Here is an 8,359-nt window from a genome sequence, read left to right as displayed (position 1 = left end):
ATATATACATCTTCTATTAATAATTTTATTGGCAGAATATCAACCATGAGTCGCCCTAAATTTGATGCATTCAAAATTAAATGAGGGATTGGGATAAAAGAAAATTGCCTTCAAATTTTGATTCTGACAGTGCCATTTCCGGCCATCTAGAATTGGCATAGACATAAAAAAAATGTTGTACCTCAGCCCCAACCATGGCGGGGGTGAGGTTTTTTCTATTTCGGAATTCCAGGATTCGCCACTGTTTAATGTTGTGCTTTTGTGGCTAATCATCTTCTATCTGTAGGCCTAATCTTATTGTTGGGATATGGGCATACTTAAAGCGCTCTGAACGCTATCATAGCGCTATACCAATATCGCATTATTATTTATATATGGACAATGAGCATATTTGGATATAGGGTCCGTGAAGATTTTGGCATGTCCAGAGGGTTCCGCGACCGCAAAAAGGTTGGGAACCACTGCTTTAGTATGCCAATTTCTCGATTTATAAATCATGAAAACTAACAGCATTTGTTTTTTGTGACATGACATGTACCATATGACACAACTGCTGACTTTGCTCTAAGTCCCCAGACACAATCACATCCGGCTCTTATGAGATTAATTCTGATTTCGAATCTATTAACTGTTTGTTTTAAATACGGTATAGTATGTGTCTTGCGGGCAGCATGCACAAACCGTTCACTACGGCAACATCGAAGTCGGAGACGGATGGGCTAACCATTGCTGCTGAGGGCTTTACTGGCACTTTGCTACTCAGCAAGGCGTAGAACAACCCATCACTGTAACGATCCAATGAAATTAGTAATGTAAGATTAAATCTTTCATTAGTGCATGATACCCTGTTCTTAATGATTTCGCTGCATGTATATTTCACTCGCAAATATCACATGGAACGGTATTCGGTTCCTTTGTATTCAATTGACAGATGATTATGTTTAATATTATGTAGTAGCTGCGGTATACCACTCAATAAAGGAATGTAATTTAGAAAGTATATATGTATTAACTATTATGGTTGATGATTAATATCGAGTAGGAGTAATTATTAAAAACGAGAATTATTAACCCTTATATTTCCATTTAAAAAAACTGAATAAATTGAGTTTTATTTTTTTGCAAAATACTTATATTCAAGATATCATATTCAATGTACAGTATAACTAATAATATTTTAAATGAAACATTGTTTTTCTATATGGCTCTGATTTATTTACACACATTTATTATATAAAATGTTATGAAACATGTAATAGGACTAAGATAATAACTCATAATGATGTACAGGTACCAGAGAGCTGAGCTTCAAGTAAAATGGTTTTAAAAGTTTTGAAAGTAGTTATTGACATACTGTGATTCTTGTAAACTCGGTTCGCTTTCAGAAAAAAATTGTTCCAGCGAAAAACATCTTTTGGAGTTTTTAAAAGGGCCTATTATACTTAATCTTTACCCCTCTCCCACAACCAAATATTATTTTTTTATGACAGTTCCATAAGCTATAATTGTATATTTGAATAGATCAATCAACTATCATGTTAATTACTGCAAACATCCCGAAATTGAATAATTTTCGTCACTTCTGAAACTTAGATAGGTAAAGTATACACTACTATATTATTTGTATACTATTTGCCTTATAGGCCAAACATTTCTAAGGAATATCAATGATTCAATGTATTGAACGAGAAAGAACAAAATAGCTGTTGCGATCCTAATATATACCATCCAGCCTAAATCTAAAAAATATTTTGTAATATTTGTGTTTACTTAATTTTTTTTGTCAGTTACTGGTACTGTTGGTCCCCGAGAGACCTGGCCCGGAATTTATCAATCTCAGCTTAGCAAATATCTTAAGTCAACAAAGTTTAGATGTCCCTAAGCAAATATCTTAAGCTGAATTATCAAACCATCTTAGCAAAATCTTAGCTCAAAAATACGTACAATCGACTTTTTAAATTTAGGCAATTTTTAAGTTAAAGCAATATTGATAAATTTGACTTAAGCAAAAAAATGGACTTAAGATGAATTTAAGCTGATTTATAGTTTGATAAATCCGGCCCCTGGCGCCCATTTCTCCTTCCAGTCAAGCATGAATTGTCATTGAATCTTTAATAATCATTGGCCGGTCTTATTTTTTTTTTTTTTTTTTTGGTTCGCTTAAATATCGACCAAGAACGGTTTTTTTTAATATCTACCGTGATTTGTAGGCCTATATCCATAAGACATAATAACTCTACCTTGACTATGAACGACCAAGTTATAGTTATGTTTACCCAATCGATATCTACATCACGTGATATGTGCATGCATTTGAGCTTATTCCATTTGTCAGTCACCGCTGACATTGATTGTATCGAGCTTTTAACATGACAAGTGTTATAATGCTCCACACCAGGCTATTCTGATCATTATGTTCCAATTTCTACATAAATTTAGGTCCATAACTTGTCGAAGTTTGATACAAACATTTCAGCGGCCCAGTTAAAGATGTAATGCACAACGGCTATATCGGCAGGAAGGAGACTGGATTCACAAATTTCTAATCTATAAAAAAAAATATAGGCCTATTTAATAAAACTGCTGAGAGAGTACATGTTTCGCTCATTGTATGTATAAAAATAATTGTAGTAATAATTTTAGTTTTTTAGTGGCTAAATTGCGCCTTGAGACGATTTTTAATGTGAAAGGCACTATAAAAATACATGACCATTGACAATTAATAATGACGACGGTGATAAAAGGGTGGTTGTTTTGATGATGATAATGTTGATCATGAGAAAGATGAGGCGGATGATGATAATGATGATGATGAGGAGGATGATGATAATGTTGATAATGAGAGGGATGAGGAGGATGATGATAATGTTGATGAGGGGGATGATAATGATGATGATGAGGACGATGATGATAATGTTGATGATTAGAAGGATAAGGAAGATGATAATGTTGATGATGAGGAGGATGATGAGGATGATGATAATGTTGATGATAAAGGGGGGAGATGTAGATGATAATGATGATGATAAGGAGGATGATGATAATGTTGATGATGAGGATGATAGTTCATATCTCCCGATAGTATCAAACTCCATCCCATGTGATGTACGTCTGTCATTTTTGGATTGCAGGTCATTCACCCGATCGTATAGAATCAGTGAGAGAGCCAAGGTTTAACTCGAGGCTGTGTGCACATCAAAATCAATAATAATTAATTAGGACGTCGATTGATAAGATTACCAGGTTAGTAAAATCTATGAGCATGACCCCAAAAATTACAAAACAATGTGGGGTAGTGGTGGTGTTTTCTGAGCTCTGGGTCCAGAGAAGGTCAAACGTTGACCGTAATTGGACAACTCCCGGCCTCCACCACGCTTCGGAAAAGCTTCACATTTAACACAGTCGAGAATTTACTGAATATAAAAAGTTTTTTCTGTAAAAACAATGTGGGGTAGATTTCTGAGCATTGGGTCCAGAGAATGTCAAATTTGACCGTAATTGGACAACCAGGCCCGTGGGGCTTCCATCACGCATTTCGGAAAAGGTTCACATTTGTAAAACAGTCCAGAATGTAGGCCCACTGAATATAAAAATTTGTTATTTTCTGTAATAAAGATTAAAAGGGAATCTTAAATCCTTACATTTCACATCGTTAGGCCCTGTAATTGGGAATCAAAATTGCCATAGTAATAAGAATTCCAAGCTGCAGTCCAACCGTTCTTCCCCCTTTGACCCAAGTCATTTGCACACCCCGGCCGCTCACCCCACCCCTCCAATGTCAACTCTGGATAAGAGAGTCAGAAAGGGGTTTTATTAAGGGAACCTCTAAAACATGTACTTAAATTTAATTTTTACTGTACTAACACTAAGAACAACTCAACTTAAGACCCTACCGGAGCTAATACCTATGTAAACCTAAAATCACTTCTAAAGTTAATACCTACAATGCTAAGCAACTATTGAATGCAAGACCTAATAAATCTAAAATCTCTACTAATTCTTAACCTTACATAAGCGAATACCCTACCAAAGTTAGAATCTATAGACTGATTATTAGATCCTACTAAAGTTAAGATCTACAGTGTCTTTAAGAGCATGATAGACATACGGCCATACTTAAAGCCCCATTCCTGGCAAAATTTCAGTTTTTAAGAAAAATCTAATTTTTGTATAAAGTTATAAAGATTTATAAATATAATACGCAATTGCTAGTTTAACTGAATTTAGACATTCCTAAGAATGAAAAAACTGTAAAATAAGACTGAAATTTGATTTTTTGTGTTCCACACAAAAAATAAATGCGGATGAATTTTTCATTTTGATTTTGCGATAGGTCGTGAGAAGAAATATCGTAGGCGCCGAAAACATTAGCCTATCCAGCGCTGCTAGGCTAGCCCTAGCCTTACCTCGATTTAGGTTCTGTTATCACACATAAAAACGGCCGACATGATATTTTCCGTTGCTAGTATTGACACTTGTGAAATATAATATTTCATAGGAATTATTTCAAATCTCATTAGAGAGGGCGCACTTTATTGACTGTATAAAAGTATACATAAAAGCGAGAGTATTCCAGTGGATGCGATCTACAACCTCTGAATTTGCCTAGTAACGATGAATTCGTCCAGAAATTGGTAATATTTTATGAGAAATAGTCTGTATTTCTCATTTTTTTTATTCTTTTGCGTAAAACTAAAATTCATGCCAATATTTTTCCATGATTTATAATAATTGGAGTAATGCAAATGAATATTTTCTAAAAAAAGTCAGTTTTTAGTGAAATTTTGCCGGGAATGGGGCTTTAATTTAAAGACTAAATAAATTAACTTAATACGCTCAACTCAAGCTAAATAACGTAGTTTTCACATATAATATCCGTCATGCGTCGGAGTCAATGTATGAGTTTCAACAAAAGTGTCACATTTACAGGACATTCAAAACTGCACAAGGTAAACTGATAAATGCAGATATAACATTTCCACTTCTTCATACACTTAAAATATCAATAGCGTACGCTGTAGCACAGATCCGTGGCTGTAATATGCAGTGGCGTATCCAGGAATTCATAATGGGTGGGGGAAGGGAGGGGCTTTCAGAGATAGAACGTATACCCAGCTCAGTCCCACCATGGATGGGGCTGAGGAAAAAAAATTAGGATTCTCGCCTGAAATGGTGCTCTCAAACTTAAATTTGATTATATTATATTGTTTTTTTAACAATTTTTAAAAATTTGAGGGGGGGGGGACTCCCCACCCCGTTGAATCCGCCACTAGTATGTAATCAACAACTAGTGAGTCTTATCATTTAGATATTTCATAATTCGAAAACTGCAGCATACCTGGCCTATCTATTAAAAATGGTGAACGGCATCAGAAATACATTATAGTGTCGTATATAGGCTATACAATATGAACTACACAAGGTAAAATGATCAAGTCAGCAATCATTGGTCTAATTGGATTTTCTGAGTATTGTAAATTCATCCCACTTTACATAGTAAAACAATGTACGTTGTATAATGTTGTATGCAATCAACTACCCGTATGTCTTATCAGAGTTTATAATTCGAACTGTAGAAAAATGTATGCCCAACTATTAAATGGTTAACGACCGAAAACACGTTAGAAATACATTACTATATTTACTATATGAATTAAGTGCAATTTAAAGAAGATTGGTATTGTTATATTTATCTGCGTATAGTATAAATAGAGATTATTTTATAAATCTCTTCCTGAAATTAAAATCAATAGTTTGTGCTCTCCATGATACAATAATATGATAGCATAAATGAATTATGAAAATATAATGTAGTGAGCCCTCATTCGTGGTAATAATAATAATAATTTATTGGCTCTCTCTTTCAAAGCAGAGGAACACTCTCAGCAAAGGAACACTCTCACGCAGGAGAGGTTCGCCCATACAACAGAACAAAAGTTACAAGTAAAGATAAATTCATAAAAAAAGAGACAATAGTAATGAAAAATCCAAATCCAATTAAAATAATATAATATTCTAAAGTTTAAAATCTTAACTAAAAGGAAAAAAAAATAAAAAATAAAATAAAATAAAATAAATAAATAAATAGAAATTAAAAAAAATAAATAAAAAAAAATAAAAAAAATAAAATTATGTAATAATAAAATAAAGTAAATAAAAGTAGATAAATAAATAAAAACAAGCACATAATATAATAAATGCAATGTGAAACTGATGTAAAAGCATACATATCAAAAACACAACAGAAGTATAGTCAATGTCTATTCATAAAATCATTAAAGAGAAAAAAAAAGGGAAAAAAAAAACACCTATAAGCTATTAACATTATTAGCAGGGTCATTTAAAACATGTGTTCGTTTTTCCCATGCATCTTTTAGATATGATAGAGATGATAGAGTTGGTTGGGACGGATCGGTGACGATGATAATGTAGGTTGGGACTGTTCGGTGACAATTATAGTGTTGGTTGGGACGGATCGGTGACGAAGATGGTGTTGTTTGGGACAGATCGGTGAAGATGAGGATAGTGTTGGTTGGGACAGATCGGTGAAGATGAGGATAGTGTTGGTTGGGACAGATCGATAACGACAATGATGGTGTTGGTTGGGACGGATCGGTGACGACGATGATGGTGTTGGTGATCGGTGTACGACGATGATGGTGTTGGTTGGGACGGATCGGTGACGACGACGATCGTGTTGATTGGGACGGGTCGGTGACGATGGTCAGTGGCGGATCCAGGAATTTTAAATAGAGGGGGTCCAGGGAGGGACTTTGACAGATGGAGGGTCTATACCACCTCAGCCCCACCATGGTTGGGGCAGAGGTAAGAAAATTTGCGATTATGTCACCTCTAGATGACCTGAAATGGTACTCTCAGACCCTTGAATCCGCCACTGATGATGGTGTTGGTTGGGACGCATCGGTGATAATAATAGACCTACAACTTGTTAAACAAATAATATTTCATCATCTCTTAAATTTCACGACGGTAGTGTATGGTAATACATGGTAATGGTACTAATTAGGATATGCTGCTTAATAGGTCTATAATACAACGATCCCCACTTCATGTCAATAGCATTATCACAGAGTTTTTAGTACATGCTGATCCAGCGTAATTGAAAAAACACCATCCGTACATTTCACATTTCTGATGAGGATGGATATGTATTTATTTCTCTCGGTAGTATTAGTAAAAGTAGTGTTATTTACCATAATCAACATTATTATTGCTTGAAAAGGAATTAGTAGTTATAGTAGATGAACATCCAATGTGATATTATCAGACAGCAGTATCATTCAAGTTCAAATTTACCCCAACTTAAATAGTGTGTTGTAGATGTTACAGAATACTAATCACACCAAGCGATTTGTATAAAGGAGTACTTTTACAAAATGATGTCATAAGAGCCCAATTAATCTGGCAGTTCCTATTGAAATGGAAAAATGCTGAGCTCTTCATCTTTGATTGCTTTGACTCAACGCGTAACTATATTTATATATTGCGCACGCGCCGACGAGTGAGAATATGCAGGTGCGCGTGCGTAATGCTGCAACTCGCGGCAAGACCACTTTAAGAAGATAAATTGATGATTAAGCCTTAAATACCCTTATTATTCTAATCACACACAATGACTAATGAATCTAGTGGAGTTAAGGGTACGACATGACCACAAATAATTCCACACAAATCGAAGCAAGAAGAATTTAATATAAAGGTGTATATATTGTACGTGTTGGTAAAGGCAAACTTCACTAAATTGATTCGCGATAATAGTTGGGCCTTGAGGTAAAAGTGTTTTGAATTTTTCTATTCGAGATGGTTTTCACTCGCTTGCATTAATCGGGCCGCATAAATATTGAATAGGTGTACGACAGTACTTATCTCGTACATACATATAGTCAAACAAATTCTTATCAGAGAGCAACAGTGACGAAGTCTACGTGAACAAGGCAGCCCGTGTATTGATAATTGTAATGATCTGCAACAATAATATAATGTTCATGAAGAGTATGTGAGGCAAGATTNNCTGTCTCTTATACACATCTTATTCAGGTATTTGTCTAATATCTTCAAATTTCAAAAATATGCTTTTATGCTCTCCTTATTTCGACAAATTAACGAAAACAGCGACATTTAGTAATATTACGCAGATTTTACATTACAAGTGACACAATTTGACTTCCATAGGAGAGGTATTAAAATTGCCAAATAATTACCTAGGCCCTCCCGCATTATTTTTCCCCATACAGTTGCGACAGAAATTATAGAGGGTGCTATTTTAGGTCAGTTAGGAGAACTGATATACATGAATATACAGACTCCCCGGCCCCTCGCGAAACAGAGTCAGTGGTGT

This window comes from Anneissia japonica, unplaced genomic scaffold (assembly GCF_011630105.1).
Source record: "Anneissia japonica isolate Jap-2015-1 unplaced genomic scaffold, ASM1163010v1 scaffold211_len1577895_cov191, whole genome shotgun sequence".
Classification (NCBI taxonomy): domain Eukaryota; kingdom Metazoa; phylum Echinodermata; class Crinoidea; order Comatulida; family Comatulidae; genus Anneissia; species Anneissia japonica.
This window is presented reverse-complemented; position numbering follows the sequence as displayed.